This window comes from Prionailurus viverrinus, chromosome C1, assembly GCF_022837055.1.
Source record: "Prionailurus viverrinus isolate Anna chromosome C1, UM_Priviv_1.0, whole genome shotgun sequence".
In the NCBI taxonomy this organism is placed as follows: Eukaryota; Metazoa; Chordata; class Mammalia; order Carnivora; family Felidae; genus Prionailurus; species Prionailurus viverrinus.
The window spans coordinates 77,940,964-77,966,177 of NC_062568.1; the positions used below are offsets into that span (position 1 = coordinate 77,940,964).

Below are 25,214 nucleotides of genomic sequence, written 5' to 3' on the forward strand. Positions count from 1 at the left end.
TGGCTATTCTCCAAAAAAAAAAAAAAAAAAAAAAAAAAAAAGAAGTAACAAGTGTTGGTAAAGATATGGAGAAAAGGAAACCTTTATGCACTGTTGGTAGGAATGTAAACCAGTGCAGCCACTATGAAAACAATATGGACGGTCCTCAAAAAAATGAAAAATAAAACTATTATATTATCCAGCAATTCCACTTCTGGGTATTCAACCAAAGAAAATAAAAACACTACTCTGAAAATATATCTTCACCCCCATGTTCACTGCAGCATTACAAGAGCCAAGACATGGAAACAACTAAGTGTCCATCAATGGATGAATGAATAAAGAAAATGTGGTGTACAAATGATTTCACTTATATGTGGAATCTAAAAAACAAAATAAACAAAACAAAACAAAAAGCAGATTCTTAAATACAGAGAATAAACTAATGGTTGCTAGAGGGGAGGTGGGCAGGTGGGGGATGGGTAAAGTAGACAAAAGGGATTAAGAGATACAACCTTCCACGGAGATGAAAAATACAGCATAGGGAATATAGGCAAAATAGTATAGTAATGTTGTTTGGTGACAGATAGTGACTGCACTTATCATGATGAGCACTGAGTGGTATAGAATTGTTGACTCAATATGTTGTACACCTGAAACTCATATAACATTGTAGGTTAATTATACTTCAATAAAAAAGAACATGTTTAAAATAAGAATATGCATATATAATAGAATATTATTGAGCCCTAAAAATGAAATTTGATATATATATGAATATGTATATATGTATATGTGTGTGTATATATATATATATATATATATATATATGTATATGCATATATGTAACGGAGTATAACTGAGCCATAAAAAATAAAATGATGCTCGGGCACCTGGGTGGCTCAGTTGGTTAAGGGTCCGACTTAGGCTCGGGTCATGATCTTGTGGTTCATGAGAGCATTGGGCTCTGTGCTGACAGCTCAGAGCCTGGAGCCTGCCTCAGATTCTGTGTCTCCCTCTCTCTCTACCCCTCCCCTGCTCGTACTCTGTGTCTCTCTCTCTCTCAAAAATAAATAAACATTAAAAAATAAATAACAAAATAAAATAAAATGCTGCCATTTGACATAACATGGATGGACACTGAAGGCATTATGCTAAGGGAATAAGTTGGACACAGAAAGACAAAAACTAAATATCATATGATTTCACATATATGTGGACCACCCCTCAAAAAATAACCCCCCCCCCCAAAACACGAGCTTACAGATAGAGAACAGATTGATGTTTGCTAGAGGTGGGGGCAGGAGTGCCCAAATGGGTGAAAGGGTCAAAAGGTACAAATTTCTAATTATAAAATAACTCAGTCATGGCAATGTCATGTACAGCATAGTGTATACAGTTAATAATACTATACTGCATATTCTAAAGTTGCTAAAAAAAGTAGGTCTAAAAAAACAGAAATAGAATGGTCAAATAAGCCTTGTCAAGGCTCAGCAATGTTGAAGAAGGTGGGAGGACTATCAACGTAATCAAGACTGCATTTCAAGCTTAGAAGACAATTCTAAAAGAGGAGTTTCAAAATATTAAGGAAGGTTAGCATTATGAGATAAATATACAGTTTCTCAAGATGATTATTTTGGAGGATTTAACATTCATTTGGATCGCATGATGTATTTAAGAGTCAGATCACTTTGCTTAGTTACACTTCAAATGATAGTACAGTATACACGATATCTCTGTAGAGTAGACATTCATGAGAAGTATGTTCTAGAGAACTGTGTCAATAAGAAATCATAGAATCTATATTGATAACATGTTTACTCCTTTCACACATTACCACATTTATTATTTATTGTTTTTCTTCTAAATGTCAAAATTATAGGTATGAATTCAGATTGAAATGCTGAAATGTATTAATATTAAAATCACTATAAAAATCTGCCACATTATTAGCCTTTGTAATGGCTAGTTTTATGCATCGATTTGGATAGGCTACAGTATAATTATTCAGTTAAATGCTAATCTAGTTAAACAAATTCAAACTAAAACAACTCTGCAGTTAAATGTTAAAAACTATCAAGGATTTGGAGAAAATGATACAATTTGTATTGATTATTGTAATGTAAAATATTTTCATTTTTTAGATGTTAGTATAGCTAGTCATTAGACTGAGCTCAGGTGGCTCACTCGGTTAAGTGTCTGACTCTTGATTTCTTTCAGCTCAGGTCATGATCTCACAGTTCATGAAATCAAGCCCCGTGTTGGGCTCTGTGCTGACAGCCTGTAGCCTGCTTGGGATTCTCTCTCTCTTCTGCCTCTCCTCTGCTCTCTCTTTCTCTCAAAATAAATAAATAAATAAATAAATAAATAAATAAATAAACAAACAAACAAACAAACATTTTTTAAAAAAGTTTCCGATGCTATAGCACAGTAATTCTACTATGAAGAATAGAGTCTATGTAAATAAAAACAAAAACAAGCTTTTCCTAAAACATGTAACAGCAAAATGTTGTAAATATTCTAAATGTGTAAGCACAGATAAATGAAGGGCATGATGGTTTATTAATAGAATACATAACCACTGAAATGATGACCATGGACATGCATTCTCCAATGATAACATATCAGATACTTTATATAAAGTACTCTATGATCTTTTTGGAGAATATCACACAATATAGCACATTGAAGTCTTTCTTATAGAAAAGAGACTTCTTTTGATGCTCAAATTAACTATTTTCCAAACTTACTTGAAAACAGCACTCTTTGTGTACCAGTTACTATTGCTGCAGAATAAACAACCTATATTGTTTACAAGTTCAGGCAGAGTTCAGCAATATTAGCTTGTTTCTGCTTAACTCAGTGCCAGATGGGGCAGCTTGAAGGCCTGGCATGGAATCATCTTAATCACATGCCTGGTAGGACCTCTTATGTGGCTTGAGATTCCTCACAACATAAGGGCTGGGGTTCTGCCTGGTAGGACCTCTCTTGTGGCATGGGCTTCCTCACAATATCAGGGCTGGAGTTCCCAGGGTGAGCACCCCAAGAGAGATATAAAGTCAGGCAGAGCTGTACTATCTACTATGATTAAGCTTCTGAAGCTACCTAATGTCATTTCCACTGCATTCTACTCATCAAGGCAGCCGGATTTCAAAGAAAAGGGGAACAAACTTTACCTCTTCATGAGAGAATGGATATGTTCTGGAAGAACATGTGGAATCAGAAATATTTCTGTTGTCAGTCTTGGCAAATATAATTTGCCATATATTTTTCAAGTAATAACTATTAATTTCCCATATTTGGTAAATGTTGATGGAGGTACATCAAAATAGTTATGTAATGTATTTGCTGCATACATGTTACATATATATTCATATACATATGATTCAGATATATATGATATGTATTTGTACATATATATTATACACATATACATATATATTATGTATTTATACATATAATATGTATTCATACAAATATATTATACACACACCATTTGGTCTGGGAAAAAATCCCCTGTGTTTGACAGTAAAATAGTCCCAGTCATTGTGGATGAATTAGGCAATATCCATTCAAATTTATATGAAACAACAATAGGAATTAGGACTGTCTCCAGCTAAATTTTCCCACTGCCCACTTGGATTAGCAGGTTGTCTACATTCTTGCATTTACAAGAGACACCAAGTTTCCGAGATACGAAGTCTTACTGATGTTAGTGATGAAAAATATCTTAATTTGACTTACAGGAAATCTATACAAATGGATATATCTATTTTGGCAAAAACAATTGTGAGTAACAAAGTATGATGAACAGAATTTATTCTTTTAATAGCAATGTCTTATAGAATTTTCTTTCTTACAAAAGACAATTTTTCAGAATACTTCTTTTATGTAGTTACAGCCAGTAAATAGAAACTATTTTTTAATGGTGGCACAAAAACATTTTTCAACAGCTACTTCTAATTACCTTTACAAAACATGACAGGTTAAGGCAATACAAATGAAACCAAAGTGGAAAGATCTAATATCTATGGAAATTTAAAACTTAGAATGTTGGGAATGAAAAGTACAGTATAGGGAATTTAGTCAATAATATTGTAATAATTTTGTATGGTGACAGAGAATAAGTACACTTATCATGGTAAGCACTTTGTAATGTACCTAATTGTTACATCACTATCTTGTATACCTGAAACTAATGATATATGTCAACTATAATTTAAAAAAAAAGCAATACAAGAGTAAAAAAAAAACCCTTAGAATTAAAATTACCTTTAAAAAGTTAAAATAAAATAAAATTACCTCCTAAACATTCTTTTTCAAGAAACCACTGGAAAACTCACTCTACAAAAATGAGAGAACAAAATAAAAACCGAAGGTTTAAGAAAAAGGAGTTTCACATAGGAGAGAGAAAAAGAGAATCTCACAAATGAGTAAGGGATATCCCAGAATGATACCTATGCCATCAGGGATAGCAGCCAGACTAGACTGCAATATGACTCAAGTTGAGGGCTATCATGAATATTTCCCACTGATTCTTTTAATGACTTTTCCTTTCTCTCTTTTATTTTTTGATCAGTCTGCAAGAAGTTTATCAATTTTATTGATATTTCCAAAGAGCTCTTGTGCTTTCACTGATTTTCTCTATTGTTTGGTATTCCCTAATTTATTGATTTCTGCTTTTATATTATTTCTTTGTTTATAGTTACTTTGGGTTTAATTTACTTTCTTTATCTTTTTTTTCAAGTTTTTATTTAAAATACATTTAGTTGTTATACACTATAATATTATTTTTAGGTGTAGAATTTAGTTATTCATTGCTTACATACAACACCTGGTGCTCATCACAAGTGCCCTCCTTAGTTCCCATCATCCATTTAACCCATCCCACCACCCACCTCCCCTCCAGTAACCCTCAGTTTGTTCTCTAATGCTCAGAGTCTGTTTTCTAGTTTGCCTCTTTCCTCCCTCCCCATCTTCATCTGTCTTGTTTCTTAAATTCCACATGTGAATGAAATCATATGGTATTTGTCTTTTTCTGACTGACTTATATAGCTTAGCATAATACTCTTTAGCTCCATCCATATCGTTGCAAATGGCAAGATTTCATTCTTTTTGATGGCCAAGTAATATTCCATTGCACACACACATACACACACATCCCACATCTTCTTTATCCATTCATCAGTCGATAGGCATTTGGGCTTTTTCCATAAGTTGGTTATTGTTGATAGTGCTGCTATAAACATTGGGGTGTATGTGCTCCTTTGAATCAGCCTTTCTGTATCCTTTGGATAAATACCTAGTAGTGAAATTGCTGCAATGTAGGGTAGTTCTATTTTTAACTTTTTGAGGAACCTCCATACTGTTTTGCAGACTGGCTGCTCCAGTTTGCATTCCCACCAACAGTGCAAGAAGGTTCCCCTTTCTCCACGTCCTCGCCAACATCTGTTGTTTCCTGAGTTGTTGATTTTAGCCATTCTGACTGGTTTTGATTTGTATTTCTCTTATGATGAATGAGGTTGAGCATCTTTTCATGTGTCTGTTAGCCATATGTATGTCTTCAAAAGTGTCTATTCATGTCTTCTGCCCATTTCTTCACTGGATTGTTTTTTGGGTGTTTAGTTTGATAAGTTCTTTAGAGATTTTAGATAGTAACCCTTTATCCAGTATGCTATTTGCAAGTATCTTTTCCCATTCCATTGGTTGTCTTTTAGTTTTGTTGATTGTTTCCTTTGCTGTGCTTTTTATCTTGATGAAGTCCCAATATTTCATTTTTGTTTGTTCTCTTTGCCTCTGGAGACATGTCTAGTAAGAGGTTGCTCTGGCCGAGGTCAAAGAGGATGTTGCTTGTTTTCTCCCCTAGGATTTTGATGGGTTTTGTCTCACGTTTAGATCTTTCATCCATTTTGAATTTCTTTTTGTGTATAGTGTAAGAAAGTGGTTCAGTTTCATTCTGCATGTTGCAGTCCAGTTTTCCCAGCACTATTTGCTGAAAAGACTGTCTTTTTTTCCATTGGATATTGTTTCCTGCTTTGTCGAAGATTAGTTGGCCATACATGTTTTAGTCCATTTCTGGGTTCTCTATTCTATTCCACTGATCTATGTGTCTGCTTCATATATTTTTAAGATCTGTTGTTAGGTGCATACACATGATGTTATGTCCTCTTGATGAACTTTTTTTTTTTAATTTTTTTTAATGTTTATTTATTTTTTGAGACAGAGAGAGACAGAGCATGAACGGGGGAGGGTCAGAGAGAGAGGGAGACACAGAATCTGAAGCAGGTTCCAGGCTCTGAGCTGTCAGCACAGAGCCGGATGCGGGGCTCGAACCCACGAACCATGAGATCATGACCTGAGCCGAAGTCGGATGCCCAATCGACTGAGCCACCCAGGCGCCCCTTGATGAACTTTTATCAAGTTTTTTCTTTATCTCTGGTAAAGATGTCTTTCTTCTCATTTAGAAGTCTACTTTGAAATTAATTTAGCCACTTCAGCTTTCTGATGATTTGTGTTAGCATGGTTAATTTACTTTTAACCTGTGTCTTTATATTAAAAAACACTTCCTCTATCCAATATACTAGGGATTGGCAAGCTATGGCCCATAGGACAGCTATTTTTCTTTTTTTGTAAATAAAGTTTTATTGAAATACTGACAGAAACACTTGCTTACATTATGCTTTTGGCTGTTTTTGAGCTACAACAGCAGAATTGGGTAGGTGTAACAGAAACTGTATGGTCCTCAAACCTAAAATGCTGATTATCTACTCTTTGATAAAGTTTGCCAGCTCTTGTGGTATAGAATTTTTACTAGATTATTAATCTAACAAAATATTCCAATTCACTGGAGTGTTTAGACAATTTACATTTAATATGATTGTCATATAATTGGATATAAATCTACCATCTGGCTATTGTTTTCTATTTGGCCCATCTCTTCTTTCATCCTCTGTTCCTGCTTTCTTTTGAACACATTCAATGTTTTAGTATTCCACTTTATCTTCTCTATTGTCTTATTAGCTGCCTTTATATCTTTAGTGGTTATTCTAGGGTTTATATATGCATCTTTAACTTATTGCAGCATAGATTTAAATAATACCATACCACTTCCTGAATAATGTAAAAATCTTATGACATTTTACCTCCAATTCTCCCTCCCATTCTTTGCACTGTGGTCATGCATTTTATTACTACATACATCATAAACCTCACAGTTTGGTTCTTACTTTTTATTACTTCTTTTGATTTAAATAGTTCTTTTTTAAATTAAAAATAGATTTTAGTTCAGTATAATTAACATACGGTGGTATATTAATTTTAGGTTTACAATATAATGATTCAACAATTCTATAGATTAATCAGTGTTCATCATGACAAATATACTCTTAATTCCCTTTATCTATTTTCTCCATACCCCTACCCATGTCCTCTATGTCAACCACCTATTTGTTTTTTGTTTTTCTTTGTTCATTTGATTATTAAATTCCACATATGACTGAAATCATATTGTATTTGGCTTTCTTTGTCTGACTCTTTTCACGTAGCATTATATTCTCTAGGCCCATCCATGTTGTAATAAATGGCAAGATCTCATTCTTTTTTATGGCTAATATTCCATATGTATTATGGAATACTACACACACACACACACACACACACACACACACACACCTACCTCATCTTCTTTATCCATTCATCTGTGGATGCACACTAAGGTTGTTTCCATACCTCGGCTATTGTAAATAATGCTGTGATAAATACAGGGGTACATATATTTTTTCAAGTTAGTGTTTTCACTTTCTTTAGATAAATATCCAATAGAATTATTGGATCACGTGATATTTCTATTTTTTACATTCAATTATCTTTTAAAAATTTAAATGAGAAAAAAGCAGTCTCTTATTTACCTATATATTTACCATTTCTGGGGCTCTTCATTTCTTTGTGTGAATTGTGCTCCATCTAGTACTGTTTTTCCTCTACTTTAAGAATTCATTTAACATTTCTTGTAACAAACATCTACTGGTAATGAATTTCCTCAGTTACTTTGCTGTTTTATCTGCAAAGGTCATTATTTTAGATGTTTTTACTGGATATATAATTTTAACTTCATGGCTTTCCTCTCTCAGTGCTGATCTCATTCCAATGTTTTCTGATTTTCAGTATTTCTGTAGAGAAGTCAGTAAATTTTTTTATCTTTTGTGTTGTATATATAATGTGCCTTTTTTCTGGGCCTTTATGATTTTTATTTTTATTGTTGGCTTTCAGAAATTATGTCTTGGTGTGGTTTTCTTTCCTGTTTGAAGTTAGTTGAACTTTTTGTACTTTTCATCAAACATGGAAAAATTTTGGTCATAATTTCTTGAAATATTTCTTCTTTCTGGAACTCCGATTACACAGTTTCTAGACTACAGGGTACCAGGACACTAAGGTGTCATCCATTTTTTTTTTTTTTTTTACAGTTGTCTTACTCTCTGCTTCAGTTTGGAAAATTTCTTGAAGTCCACTTATATATATATATTTTTAAAATTTTTTTTTCAACGTTTATTTATTTTTGGGACAGAGAGAGACAGAGCATGAACGGGGTAGGGGCAGAGAGAGAGGGAGACACAGAATCGGAAACAGGCTCCAGGCTCTGAGCCATCAGCCCAGAGCCTGACGCGGGGCTCGAACTCACAGACCGCGAGATTGTGACCTGGCTGAAGTCGGACGCTTAACCGACTGCGCCACCCAGGCGCCCCATAGTCCACTTATATTTTTATCTGCAGTGTCTAATGCACTGCTTAACCCATCCAGTGGATATTTCATTTCATGTATCATTATTTTAATGTTTTCCTTTAAATCCCTGAATAAGTAAACAATTAGGTGTTTTAAAGACTTTGCTAATTATATCATCCTGGTAATTCTTAGTCTGTTCTCCCCTGGATTGGTTACTGTATCTGGCATTACATAAGGAGAGAGGCCAGCGCTAAGTCTATGCCATTGTCAGTGAGGTCAGAGGACATATGTACCATATGTATGAGGATACATGATTAAGTAGGCATAATACCTTCCTCATAAGAATGTTATAGTTCGACATAGGAAGTAAAATAATTAGTTCAAAAGGCATATATATATATATATATATATATATATATATATATATAATTTTAGAGAGAAAAAGAATGTGCACAAGTAGGGAGGAGGGGCAGAGACAGAGAGAGAGAGAGAGAGAGAGAGAGAGAGAGAGAATGTTAAGCAGGCTCCCCAACATGTGAGTCTTGATCCCATGACCCTGGGATCATGACCTGAGCTGAAATCAAGAGTCAGAGGCTCAACTGAAAGGGCCACCCAGGTGCACCTGAAAAAGCATTTTAATAGAGTTATAAATATATCCACATAAAAGGGCTAAATATCCACATGTAAGGGCTACCTATGTAAGCCCACAAAGGTCAAATAAGCCTTCTAAATAAATAGTATGAGCCACTGTGATGTCCTTTATTCTTTACATCTCCAAAGACAAATGTTAGATTATTCAGATGAATTATTTTCCATATTTTAAGAAGGCGGTGAAAATTATATCAGTCAGTAATTTTCCTTTTCTTCCTTGATTTCAAATTTTTAGGAAAAAAAAATCAAGTGAACAGAGAAGAAAAATGCAAACTAAATGCTTGTCACATCCAGCCCCCCACATTCCAGTTGATTGGTTCTGCTTTATGTGTGTGTGTGTGTGTGTGTGTGTGTGTGTGTGTGTATATATATATATATATTCCTAATTTAGAGTATAAAAGCAATATATGCTTATCATGGAAATTTAGAAAAACATAAAAAAGGACAGCAAAAATAAATCCACCCATCATTTTATACTAGAAGATAATCTCTGTCCCATTTTACTGCATATTATGTAGACATTCACTTTTTTTAATGTTTATGTATTTATTTTGAGAGAAGTGAGGGAGAGCAGAGAGAGAGAGAGAGAGAGAGAGAGAGAATCCCAAGCAGGCTCTGAGATGTGAGTGCAGAACCTGATGTGGGGCTCGAACTCACGAACCATGAGATCATGACCTGAGCTGACATCGAGTTGGACACTCAACTAACTGAGCCACCTAAGCACATCTCACATTTCTTTCTTTTCTGTCTTTCTTTCTTTCTTTCTTTCTTTCTTTCTTTCTTTCTTTCCTTTCTTTCTTTCTTTCTCTTTCTTTCTTTCTTTCTTTCTTTCTTTCTTTCAGTAGGCTCCACACCCAGAGCAGAGTCCAACGTGGGGCTTGAACTCACGATTCTGAGGATCTAAGACCTGAGCTGAGATCAAGAGTTGGTCACTTAACTGACTGAGCTACACAGGTACCCTGACATTCAGTTTTTTAAAAACAAAAATGAGTAGCAAAAAATTAGTTATCTTAGGAAAGTTTATTCTATCAATATAGGTTTATTTAATTAACTCTTATTGTTGGGCATTTTAATTGTTTTCAAACATCAAACATCTTAATAATATACTTACAAGAAATTTCTAGAAATGTGATCCCTGGGTCAAAAAGTACACACATAGGTAAAGCTTTTGTTAGAGTTTCTTCTTCTGTTAGAGTTTATTCCAGGATGATAATACCAAGATGTTCACTAGAACAACTATTGGATCTCTCTCTAAGCATCAGCTCCAGTAGAAATTATAGACAGGAAAAGTCAAGAATAAGAAAACTTGAAAACTCCTCAAAAAGGCAAGGTGGCATAGAGTACCGTTTTGAACTTGAAAATGTGCTTGGGCCATGGAACCTGAGGTTCTAGACAAGAGGAGGCTTATAGGCTGTGGGAAGACAAAATAGGAAGTAAACTAATGGAGTTCTGTTTTGGATTCTTTCCTCTCATTGCCTTGAGACAAAAACTGACTGTTCCCATATCTGCAGGGGCTCAGACTACTATAGAAATGCCTTCAGGAGTAAACAGAGTACTTATAAACAGCTGAGAAAACATGAGGGGACATTGGGCAGTCATGTCTCTATTCTTTTGTACCAAATCAGAGAGCTGGTGAAAAACAATCATCAGTTTTGGTTGTTGCTTCTTTCTGGTGGGATGGGGGAATGAGGGGAAATGTTGAAGTACAGACTTCAGGTATCACTTTGTTGATTTGATAAATTATTATTTGTGATTTTATCGGTGGCTTGGGGCTTTCCTACCTACCTCCCATCCTCTGAGCTCACCGAGAATGACATGGACTGAGTGCTGGCCTCTCCCTATATGTAATGCCAGATACAATAGTCAATCCAGAGGGAAATGGTCCTACAAAACCAAATATCAAGACATTGCAAGGAGCACAACTATTTCCAAAGGAAATAAAATTGGCATAAAGATTCTAAGAAAAGCTACAATGTTAGATCTAATGGCCCAAGATTTAAAAATAGTCTAATAAACATCCCAAAAGACATAAAGGAACATATTAGCAATATGTAACAAGAATAAGAAAACAAAGAAGCAAGCAGAACTATGAGGTACAAAAACTATAAAATCTGAAACATAGATTTCATAAAAAGTAGAATTAAAATAACAAATGAATTAATGAATTTGAAGACAAGTTTCAGGAAATCTTCAATGCTAAGGAAAAACAAGGAAATAGAAATATAAAAGAAAGACAAAGGGCTTGTCACTACTATCTGAATAACAGAGATGTGGAGAAAAAAATTAGAAATGATGAAGGTAACAAGAGACCATGGATTTTCAAAGGATTAAAGGAAACACAAAATCTAGAGTTGGATATAGAGCTATGTAGTCATTAAAATATGAGGTTATGATAATATGTTTTCAAGTATATAAGGCCTCATAAAACAGTTGTTGATTAAATACTCAAATAGAAAGAGAAGCAGGGTGCCTGGATGGCTTAGTCAGTTAGGCGTCCAACTTCAGCTTGGGTCATAGTCTCAGTGTTCCTGAGTTCCAGCCCTGCATCAGCTCTCTGCTGTCAGCACAGAGCCTGCTTCAGATCCTTTGTCCACCTTTCTCACACACATTCTCTCTCTTTCTCAAAAATAAAAATAAAAATAAAAAAAAGAAAGAGAAATGAAGAATGTCTTTAAAAGATGTATAAAGTAATCTATAAGAGAAAGGATTAAAAATCATACAATTATTTCAATAGATGCAGAAAAAGAATTGGACAAAGTACAACATCCATTCATGACAAAAACTCTCCACAAAGCACGTTTAGAGGGAACATAGCTCAACATAATAAAGGCCATACATGAAAACCCCACAGCTAACATCATACTCAATGGCAAAAAATGGAGAGCTTTTCCCCTAAGCTCAGGAACAAGACAAGGATGTCCACTCTTATCACTTTTATTCAATATAGTACTGGAAGTTCTAGCCACAGGAATCAGAAAACAAAAAAATAAAAGGCATCCAAATTGGTAAGGAAGAAGTAGAACTTTCACTATTTGCAGATGACATGACATTATATATAGAAAAACTACTAGAACTGATAAGTGAATTCAGTAAAGTCACAGGATACAAAATCAACATACAGAAATCCATTGCATTTCTATACATTAATAATGAAGCAGTAGAAAGAGAAATTAAGAAAACAATCTCATATATAATTACATCAAAAAATAAAAACCCAAGAATAATACTTAACCAAGTAGGTGAAAAATCTGTTCTCTGAGAACTATAAAATATTGATGAAAGAAACTGAAGATGACACAAGCAAATGGAAAGATATTCAAAGCTAATGGATCAGAAGGACAAAACTGTTAAATATGTATACTACCGAAAGCAACCTACAGATTTAATGCAACCCCTATCAAAATACCAACAGCATTTCTCACAGAACTAGAACAAACAATCCTAAATTTGTATGGAAGCACAAAAGACCCCAAATAGCCAAAGCAACTTCGAAAAAGAACAAAACTGGGGGCGCCTGGGTGGCTCAGTCGGTTAAGTGTCCAACTTCGGCTCAGGTCATGATCTCATGGTTTGTGGGTTTGAGCCCCGCGTCAGGGTCTGTGGTGACAGCTCAGAGCCTGGAGCCTGCTTCAGATTCTGTGTCTCCCTCTCTCTCTGCTTTTCCCCAGCTCATGCTCTGTCTCTCTCTCTCTCTCAAAAATAAATAAACATTAAAAAAATTTTTTTAAGAAATAGAACAAAACTGGAGGAATCACAATCCTAGATTTCAAGATACACTACAAAGCTATAGTAATCAACACAGTGTACTGGCACCAAAACAGACACATAGATCAATGGAACAGAATAGAGAGCCCAGAAATAAAAACAATTATATGGTCAATTAATCTTAGTCAAAGGAGGCAAGAATATGAAATGGGAAAAAGAGGTTCTTCAACAAATAGTGTTGGGAAACTGGACAGCTATGTGCAAAAGAATAAGACTGGAACAATTTTGTACACCATACACAAAAATAAACTCAAAATGGATTAAACACCTAAATGTGATACCTGAAACTACAAAAGTCCTACAAGAGAGGACAGGCAGTAATTTCTCTGACATTGGCCATAGCAACATTTTTCTAGATATGTCTCCTATGGCAAGGGTAACAAAAGCAAAAATACGGTATTGCAACTATATCAAAATAAAAAGCTTCTGCACAGTGAAGGAAACAATCAACAAAAGAAAAAGGTAGCGTACTGAATGGAAGAAGATATTTGCATATGACATATCCAATAAAGAATTAGTATCTAAAATATATAAGGAACTGATACAACTCAATACAAATAATCCAATTGAAAAATGGGCATAACATGATCAGACATATCTCCCAAGAAGACATATAGATGGCCAACAGACACAGGAAAAGATATTCAACATCTCTAAACATCAGGGAAATACAAACCAAAACTATAATGAGATATCACCCCACACTTGTCGTGATGGCTAAAATTAAAAAAAAACAAGAAACAACAAGTGTTGGTGAGGATATGGAAAAAAAAGGAATACTTTTGCACTGTTGGTGGAAATGCAAACTGGGGTGCAGCCTCTGTGGAAAACAGTATGAAGATCCCTTAAAAAATTAAAAATAGAATTATATACCATATCATTCAGTAATTCCACTACTGGGTATTTAGCCTAAGAATATGAAAACACTAATTTGAAAAGACATATGCACTCCTATGCTTAATGCAGCATTATTTACAATAGCTAAGATATGGAAGAAGCCCAAGTGTCTATCGACAGGTTAATGGATAAAGAAAATGGTGAATAAACACAATAGAATATTATTCAATCATAAAAAAGAATGAAGTCTGGGCATTTGCAACAACATAGATGGATCTAAAGAGTATAATGCTAACTGCAGTAAGTCAGTCAAAGACAAATACCATATGATTTCACTCATATGTGCAATTTTAAGAAACAAACAAAAAAAGAAAGAAACCAAAAAACAGATTCTTAAGTATAAAGAACAAACTGATGGCTACCAGATGGGGAGGTAGGTGGGGTGGATGGGTGAAACAGGTGAAGGGTACACTTATTATTATTATTGTATTTAAGAGTACACTTATTGTGATGAGCACTGAGTAATGTACAGAATTGCTGAATTACTATATTGTACACATGAAAACAATATAACACTGTATGTTAACTGTACTGGAATTAAAATTTAAAAATTTTTAAAGGGAAAAAGAGAAAAAAGAACCCTACACTTATTAAAAAGATGATGCACAAAGTAATGCTGATAGAGTACCTTGGTAAAGTTTGTTGTCTTTAAAAATAGCAGCAAAGAAAAAGAGAAAAATTGACTGCAATATTTTGTTGTTTAAAGTAGATAGTAGCAACATGATGCAGTTGGGGAAGGTGAGAGAGACAACAGGATGTCAGAATGTACAAGAATCTTTTTTAGGGAAGATATATAAATACTACACTTTTAAGTAAGAAAAAATTAAAAAGATACACAAAGTGTGTGGAAAAAAACTGAAATAAGATGGTAGAAACACTTAAATGTATCAAAAAATTATGATAACTATTATATTTTTATTGAAAGTGTGTTTTGTTGTTAGTGGGTATATGAAATTCTTGCTTATAATCTCTACTTCTTCCTTTTGTAAGTAGAAATAACTTTAATTTTTCTTTTAATAATACACGGTTATTATGAAGTTTCAAATTCTAGGGATAAAGTGAGTATCTTCTAGAGTTAACTACCATTTGGTACATACTATAAAGGACATTAGACCAGAAGACTGCTGATTTTTTCCCAACACATGCCTACCCTGAACTTATATACCTCACATATTTTTTTGGCAGAATATTTACCATTTATATAACCTTAACATATGTAACCAGAGTATGGCAACAACTTTAGTAGGGGATAGAAGGAACTCAATTCAGGGTATCACTAACCAAACTTTCTGTTTGTGGTAGAGTAGAAAATTAATGGACAATAGGATTAATTTAGGTATGGGGCAATGGGAGTTTAAGTGAAGCAAGACTGGGCAGATCAGAGCCCATTGGTCAGGGTTAAAAACTGAAGCTCTAATCAGTTCAAAAGGGGGGTGACCATTATCATATGGCTCAGTTAGATGTGGAGACTGAGGCTGTCTAGGTGTATCCTACGAAAGTGAGTCTGGACTATGTCTGCAGGTGGGGAGACCGTCAGGTGTCATCAGTACCTTGGGAGAAGACTGAAGAAGGGAGGAAAAAACTTGAATAGATCAAAAAGTATTTAAAGACATAAATAGCATTCATAGAAGTCTCACAAAAATCCTCAGAACCAGATAGGTTTTTTTTAAAGATTTTATTTTTAAGTAATCTCTACACTCAACATGGGGCTCAAACTCATAACCCCAAGTTCAAAAGTTGCATGCTCTACCAATGAAGCCAGCCAGGCACTTCATGAGTTTTAACATGAGTTAAACATTATGAGTTTTAACAAACATTAAAGAAACAGTAAATTCATATCTTGTAAAGTTGTTCCAGAAAATAGAAAAAGAGTAAAAGCTGTCCATCTTATTTTATTAGGCTGGTGTAAATCTTAATTGCAAAGTCAGACAAGGAAAATAAAGAGAAAACAATTACAGCACATTTCATTTAGGACTGTAGATTCTAAAATCCTAAATAAAATATTTGCTAACCAAATAAAATAACATTAAAAATAAAACACCATGATCACTAGAAACACAGGGATGGTTTCACATTAGAAATTCTATTCATATAATTCACAACGTTAATATACCAAAGGATAAATGTCATGTGATTGTTTCGAAGATGCATAAATAGCATTTTATAGGGTTCAATAGCTATTTATGCATACGAAGCTAGAAATAGAAGAACTTTCATAATTTAGTAAAGGTTGTATGTTAAAAACCTTCAGTAAGCATTATACGTCAGTGAGAAGTGAGAAACTAGATGCATCCTCTTTAAGACTGGGCATAAGATAAGGATGCCCACTGTCACTACTACTGTTTAGTTCCAGATGAATTGATCAAAGGTATTAGAAAGAAGAAAAAAGTAAAAGTATGAGGATGGGAAGGGTAGAGAGAAAACTATCACTTTTGGAATTGATATATGATCATTTCTCTAGACAACAGAACAATCTATTAAGAATAAGAGAGTTCAACAACATTGTTAGAACTTGTATCAATTTTCAAAAAATCAGTAGCATTTCTGTACACAAATGATATACATCCAGAAAATATTTTAATCAAGTTTTAAAATATTGATGTTTACTCAAAGAATATCAAGCACAAGATTAAAAAGTTGAAAAAAATGGGATGCAGATATTTTTTAATATTTAAAACTAATAGGAAATGAATACCTAGAATACCTATGACAAACTCTTAAAGAACATTAGTCAAAAGAACCCATATGAAAAATAGAGTATGAACAAACAATTTCAGAAAAGGGAAGCCAAAAGGCCAATAAAAATATGAAGCAGTACTCAAACTCATTATTGATAAGAGGAATTAAAATTAAAATAATAAGCTATAAAATTATGCACATAATATTAGCACAAAATATTAGCAAGCTAGATAATGTTAAGGTTGGCAGGACTGACTGAGAAGGTTACTGCTGGTGAAAGTGTGGACCAAAGTATTTTATTTGGTAGAGCAACTGGCATAACTTGGTCAAGTTAAGTATAAACATGTATCCTATTACCCAGCAATTGTGCTCCTGCATATATATCCCAAAGAAATCCTTGCAAAGTCCACGATAAAGCAAGTGTGATAATGTTCATTATAGCAGTGTTTGTTGTGACAAAAGTCTGGATGGCAATCACTGGGAAATACAAGTAGTTAAAACATGGTAGCTACAAACGATGGAATACTATGCAGCAGTTAGAAGCGATGTAAACATGACAATATAAGTAAATGATAAACACTTAAGGTTAATTAAAATAAAATAGTAGGAAGAAAATGAAATACATAGCACAATACCATCTACGCATAATAAAATTTCATACACATAAAATGGGGCAGGGGGCAGGGTAGAGATATAATTAACCCAAGCCCAACTGTGAGATAACTGTTGAAGCTGAGAGATGGGCCCATGAAGATTCATAACATATTCTCTTCTTTTTTTAATTTATTTTAAATTTTCTATTTAAAATATTAAAAAATACATGTATATAAAAGCAATGCCTTATGAAAATACATATAAACAAAAGAGAATGGTGCAGTAGTTATTATAATGACTGTCAGAATGGTTTCCTATGGGTCAAGGTCAGAAGCATGGGACTAGAAATGAAAATAAAAGAATATGTATAAACAAATAAAATAAGTGCTTTGCATGGACCAATGATGACAGCGTGCAATGAACTGAGGAGCATGTTTAGCTCTATTCTTATGCAAAAGTTCCTTTAAAAAAAAAAGACTCCTTATTATTTTTTTCTTTAATTGAGAGGATCTGGTTTAAGACTGTGGAGATGGAGGAACTATAAAAATAATTGTCTAATTATTATAATTCAGAAAACAATTGAATAGCTGTTCCAAGGAACCAACTCACCATATGTTAACTATAGAAATGAATTAGAAGTAAGTAATGTCATTTATATTTTCAAGATAAGTCATTTCTGATAATAATATTCATCACAAAAAACTAGCAAAATCAATAAGCTGCTACCCACAAATTAAGGGGAAAAAATAGACTCTAAAGTAGTTGCACTCTAAAAGAATAAAGAAAAACAGAACAAAGGGAAAAAATTTCCACAGCAGAGGCTGTAAACTGTTTTATTTTGTTCACACATTTGGCAAAGGAGATTTTTTTCACAGGCAAAATTTTGTGCTGATATTTAAAAATTAGGACTTTTCAAAATCCATATTTATTTCTTCTGAAGATACAATAAAATTAGATTTTACAGTCTCTTATTTCCACTTAGAGAGGATTCTAGAGCTGAACAAAAATGTCCCATTTACTGGTCACATAGTCTCTAAGGTTACATGGTAACTGCCTGGCATGAAACATTATTTAAAATACTTTTTTCTTTTTTAACATTTTGTGTGCCTCATATCTCACTGAAAACTGTACCAAAATATATTCGGAAATATACTTAATAATGTGAACATGTAAGCAGTCATGGGAGGCATGGACAGAACATGTTAACTGAAAGGATATGGTAGGTAAAGAAAAATCTTTGGGGACTCAAGAAATAGTGAAAGGAGATTTGGTATTCAGAGGTAACACTCTGAGTATTTGAAAGTATGACAGAGTTTTTTGGAGTGGTTAAAGAACATGTTCCTAATGTAGTCAAAGAACTGATTAATGAATATGGTATTCAGAAGAAAGTGCAGTGAATAGTAGTTTTTGTTTAATCTTCCAAATTAAACACTACTGAGTTGAGCCCACAGATTTAATGGAAGCTACTTCATTTCTTCTCCATTCTTCTTAATTGGTTTGCACACTTCCATAATAATATATCAATTTTATCCACTTCCTATTATAAATGACATATGACACTTCCTGTCATGATAGTGTTAGGGCATAACACCTTGTGTCTGAATATGAATGAATATGGTTTTGAAGTCACTTAGATAGGGCTAGTGATAAAACAAGTTTAGCAAGTCAAAGTACAGTCTGAAACCCTAACCATTTAAATGAGATGATTTATGAGGTTGTATCTATTACTTACCTTGAGTATCTATATTTTAAAGATCTTGTCTGTAAACCATATAACCTTCAATATCTACTTCCCATATGCAGAAACTGGCATCCTCAATAAGCATCTAAAAAAGAAACAAAAGAAAATATCATGAATTTGTGGTTATAAATATTGTTTATTTTAAACATATAAGCGGATGTAAAAATTATTCTTTATGATTTTATTAAGTTTGGACAAGGGGAGGCATATCTCATAGGACATATTTTATATAAATAAACACCAGTAATAATGAGATTTTTCCATTTAGAAGAATCAGAAAGTTTTGTGGAACATATATTTTGATTCATGCCAGAAAATTTAGTGCTTTCCATTGTCCTAATTTTATCTGGCTACCAAGTTTCTATGAGCATTTTTAAGAAATATAATTTTAAATACATTGATTCTGAGGTTCTACATGAACATAGCCCTACCCCAGGAAATATTTTCCTTGCTCAAATGGATCACAAAAATATATTCTTGATTATATCTGAGTTGCTTATAAATGCCAAAATCAAAGAGATCAACTAGTTAAATATCATCCTCATAAAAAAGGTCAATATTACTTAAACTGCCCAATCAGTACTTTATAAACACCAACCTAAGGAAGCTTTCAGAGATCTTTTAAGAGAAATTGCCACTAATTGAGAATTAGGATTATCTAAACAAAATGTTCTTTCCTAAAAGAATATGATTTTGGAATGAAACTGGACCACTTTCTTACATGGTACACAAAAATAAATTCAGAATGGATGAAAGACCTGAATTTGAGACAGGAAACCATCAAATCCTAGAGAACATAGGCAGAAACCTCTTTGACTTTAGCCATAGCAACTTCTTACCAGAAATGTCTTCAGAGGCAAGGGACACAAAAGCAAAAATGAACTATTGGGACTTCAAGATAAAAAAATTCTCAGGGAGCCTGGTGGCTCAGGGCCTGAGCATCTGACTCTTGATTTTGGTTCAGGTCATGATCTCACAATTCGTGAGATCAAGCCCCACACTGAGCTGCCAGCATAGAGCCTGCTTGGGATTCTCTCTCTCTGGCCCTCTCCCATCCTCTCTCTCTTTCTCTTTCTCAAAAATAAATAAATAAACATTTTTTAAGGAGATAAAAAGCTTCTGCACAGTGAAGGAGACAATCAGTAAAACTAAAAGGCAGCCTACAGAATGGAAGATATTTCCAAATGACATATCTGATAAAGGGTTAGTATCCAAAATGTATAAAGAACTTATTAAACTAAACACTCAAAACAAATAATCCAGCAAAGAAATGGGCAGAGGACATGAATCAATACTTTTGAAGACATCCATATGGCTAACAGACAAATGAACAGATGATCAACATCACTCATCCCCAGGGAAATACAAATCAAAACCACAATGAGATACCACCTCACACTAGTCAGAATGGCTAAAATTAACATCACAAGAAACAGATGTTGGTGAGGATATGGAGAAAGGGAACCTTCTTGCACTGTTGGTGGGAATGCAAACTGGAGCACCCAGTCTGGAACACAGTATGGAGTTTCCTCAAAAAGTTAAAAATAGAACTACCTACAATCCAGCAAATGCACTACTAGATATTTATCCAAAAGATACAAAAATACAGATTCATTGGGGTACATTTACCCCGATGTTTATAGCAGCATTATAAACAATAGCCAAGATATGGAAAGAACCAAATGCCTATCGACTGAAGAATGGATAAAGAAGATGTGGTATATGGGGCATCTGAGTGGTCAGTTGATTATCCAACTTTGGCTCAGGTCATGATCTCAAGGTTCATGGGTTCAAACCCTGCATTGGGCTTGCTGCTGTCAGCCCGTCAACACAAAGCCTGCCTCAGATCCTCTGTACCCCTTTCTCTCTACACCTCCCTGGCTCATGCTCTCTCTCAAAAAATAAATGCAACATAGGAAAAGAGATGCGTTACATATGTATGTAATGGAATATTACTCAGCCATCAAAAGGAATGAAATCGTGCCATTTGCAATGAAGAGTCTGAGCTACAGTGTACTATGCTAAGCGAAATAAGTCAGGCAGAGAAAGACAAATACCATATGATTTCACTCATGTGGAATTTAAGAAATAAAACAGATGAACATGTAAGAAGAGGGGAGAAAGAGAGAGGGAAACAAACTATAAGAGACTTTATGATAGAGAACAAAATGAGGGTTGATGGAAGGATGTGGCAGGGAGATGGGCTAAATGGATGATGGGTATTAAGGAGGGAACTTGTTGTGTTGAGCACTGGGTGTTATATGTTAGTGATGAAATTAAATTCTACTCCTGAAAACAATATTACACTATATGTTAAGTAACTAGAATTTAAATAAAAATTTGAAAAGAAAAAAAATAAGTCTTGAGAATGTAATGTACAGCACAGAGAATGTAGTCAATAATATTGTATTAACTTTGTATGGTAACAGATAGTAGCTAGACGTATTGTAGTGATTGCAATGTATACAAATGTGGAATCTCTATGTTGTACACATGAAACTAATGAAAAATATGTCAATTATACTTAAATAAAAAATGGCCACACATAAACACACACAGAAGAATTTTATTCTCTCTTTGATTTTTTTAAAAAACAAGCCTAAGACAAGCAGTTAGGGAAACAAGGATTTGAAGGATATAATGCCATACGAATATGTGATTTTGAGTATTATGGATTCCCAAGCCAAACAGCGATAGTTTTTGGATTCAATTACACGAACCTTTTGCTCATTGCTGTAGATCTCTCATTAGAGTAGTTTCTTAGTTACAGCTGCACATTAAAAATACTTGGGGGGTGGGTGCTTGGGTGGCTTAGTCGGTTGAAATCTGACTTTGGCTCGGGTCATGGTCTCAGGTCATGATTTCAGGGCTCGTGAGTTTGAGCCCCATGTTGTGCTCTGTGCTGACAGTTCAGAGCCTGGAGCCTTCTTCAGATTCTGTATCTCCCTCTCTATCTGCCCCTCCCCCACTTGTGCTCTGTCTCTCTCTCTCTCTCAAAAATAAACATTAACAAATATTCGGGACACTTTTAACTATACTGAGATTTGGTATATTTCTTAGATATTCTTATTTAACTGGTATGGTGTGGTGCTGGGGCCTAGGGTTTTTGTTTGTTTGTTTGTTTTTAAGTATTAAGAAGGAGAGACACCTGGGTGGCTCAGTCGGTTGAGCAATGGACTCTTGGTTTTGGCTCAGGTCATAATCTCATGGTTTGTGGGTTCGAGCCCTGTGCTGGGCTCTGTATTCTCTCTCTCTTTCCCTGCTCTCTCTCTCTCTTTCTCAAAATTAAAAAAAAAAAATTAAAAAGCATTAAGGAAGGGTATCAGTCCTTCCGTGAGTGGGAGGGGGCAAAAGAGAGTGAGACACTGAATCAGGGTCCAGGCTCTGAGCTATCAGCACAGAGTCCAACATGGGGCTCAAACTCATGAACTGTGAGATCAGGAGCCGAAGTCTGATGCTTAACCGACTGAACCGCCCAGGCACCCTCTAAGATTATATTTCTAATCTTAAAAGATAATCCTGAGGCATCCTGGATAAGAAATAACTTTAAAATACAAATAGGACTTTAGCAATAAATCAATGTAGATAAGCTAAAATAATGTTTATGGGTAATGTATTTTGTAAGCTGTGCTATCCTCCTAACCTAAGTAAACTGTGTAGGTAATCAACAAAATACTATGGCAAAAAAGAGAAAACTAAATTTATTCTATAATGACAATTTAACCCCAAACTACATAAATAATTACAAACATGCCCACAATGTCTCAGAATTAAAAATGTTTTGGCCTTAACTTAGCAGTGGGGAATAAGCTCTTCTACTATCATTTGCTCTAAGTGCAAAGCAACAAATTCTCAAAGAAAAAGTCTTGAGTCATTTCCTTCAACACACACACTAACATAGCTTACTAAAAATAAGATGAAATAGGCTGTTAACATTTTAGTCTTGAAAATTCTTTTAAAACAAGTCCAGAAATACTTTGTAATAAAAATAATATATTCATATGCACATACTCTGTAGATTCTTTCTGAAAAAGAAAAGTCTAATAAACAGAGGTGAATATCCAAGTCTGTGCTATACATAATAAGGATGATGATCTCAGTAACTGCTAAACCTTTAAAGAAAATTATAATTATTTTCACTTATCTACCTAGTATGGAGGTGCTCCTAATAAAGTATTCTTTTTACATGCATGTGCTGCTAACTACTTCAGGTTTTCCTATTAAGTTCACATCAATCTTCAGTTTATGACTAAAGTTGATTCTTTTCCCAGAACTAGTTCTGCTTAATAGCTAGTAAACAGTCATGGACTTCCTAAATGTCTTCACAAACACAGAGCCACCTCTCAAATCTGCAGGATCGGATGCAAGTTTGCCTCTGGTTTATAGCTATGCAATGAAATTCCAATGTCTTTTGGCAAGACTCATGATCTTTTACTATTTGACCCCAGATGCCTTTTGCTGTTTATCTCTCATCTCTTCATCAACCAAAACTTGGCTCAAATACTGCTTCCTCCTTGAAGGAAATTTCCATCAACCAGACACTAAAAGCTTTCTTTCTTTTTCTGACTTCCAACACTAATTATTGCCAAGTTACTTAGGTAATTAATCAGGTACTCACTTATGGTCCTTTATCTCTATCTTTTATTTTTAAGATTTGGCATGTTTGCTTTATTCCCTCAACTAAATTATAATTTCCCAGCAAGCCCTAGCTTGAAAGCATTTAATAAATATGTGATGATTTTATTTATTGGTCTTCCCATTAACTGAGCATAGCATTTTACAGTGATTGAGTGAAGCACCCAGCTTTTCTCTTTAGTATACTTCACAACTACGAATGATTTAAACATTGTAATTTCCCTAAGCTGCAAGAACTTTTGAGGTTACTGCACCTTACTCTCTTAATGTCTCACGATGTAGGTAATTATAGCAACTGAGAGTAATGGCATAATAATTGCTGTTAATAATAACAACTGAATCAAGAAAAATGAACATTATTTTTTTAATATTTGAAGGGATACATACATCCTGATGCTTATAGCAGAGCTATCAACAATAGCCAAATTATTATGGAAAGAGCCCAAATGTCCACTGACTGATGAATGGATAAAGAAGATGTGGTGTGTATGTATGTAAATATATGTATATATATGTATATATACACATATACATATACATACACACAACGGAATATTACACATCAAAATGAATGAAATCTTGCCATTTGCAATGATGTGGAAGGAGCTAGAAGGTATTATTCTAAGTGACACAAGTCAGTCAGAGAAAGACAAAATATCATATGATTTCACTCATATGTGGAATTTGAGAAACAAAACAGATGAACATAGAGGAAGGGGGGAAAAAGAGAGGGAGGAAAACCATAAGAGACTCCTAAATATAGAGAACAAACTGAGGGTTGATGGATGGGAGGTGGGCATAGGATGGGCTAAATGGGTGATGAGTATTGAGGAGGGCACTTGTTGGGATGATCACTGGGTGCTGTAAGTGATGAATCACAAAATTCTATCCTGAAAGCAGTATAACACTGTGTGTTAACTAGAATTTAAATAAAAACTTAAAAACAGAACATTTAAAAAGTAAATTAAATTCTATTTAAATACATGTAACACAGAAGTCCAAGGGAACATGGTTTAGTGTTTCCTTAGAAAAACTACATACTTAAATAAGAACCAATAGCTCTATAAATAGCACAATACTCTATATATCACAAAAGAATTCAATGTATACAGATTACTCTTTAAAGACCAAAAATACAAACTTATAGATAATAAACAATAAATGTATCCAAGATTTTTAAAGTTGCTAACACTTCTTCCTTGCTTTGAAATACAGTAATGAGAGCTAACATTTATTGATTTCTAAATTCTAACCATCATTAATTAATTTAATCTTTACAACAATCCTAAGAAGTACTATTATCATCTATATTGTATGGATAGGGAAATTGAGGAACAGAGAAATTAACTTGTTGAAGCTTTCACAGTTAATAACTGTCAGAGCTAGATTTCAAACTCATGCAGTCTACAATTATCTACAGTATTTCTTTTTTTTTTTTCCAACGTTTATTTATTTTTGGGACAGAGAGAGACAGAGCATGAATGGGGGAGGGTCAGAGAGAGAGGGAGACACAGAATCGGAAACAGGCTCCAGGCTCTGAGCCATCAGCCCAGAG

The 25,214-nt window shown here is 34.2% G+C and overlaps 1 protein-coding gene across 4 annotated transcripts in view; it reads right to left on the reverse strand.

The window, feature by feature from the left end:
- MBD5 (methyl-CpG binding domain protein 5) overlaps window positions 1-25,214 on the reverse strand; it is a 448,736-nt gene that overhangs the window by 258,476 nt on the left and 165,046 nt on the right. For all 4 annotated transcript variants that reach the window (XM_047872397.1, XM_047872396.1, XM_047872398.1 and 1 more), the window contains one exon: window positions 19,016-19,109. The gene's annotated coding sequence lies outside the window, so the exon portion shown is untranslated. The remainder of the gene's footprint in view (window positions 1-19,015; window positions 19,110-25,214) is intronic.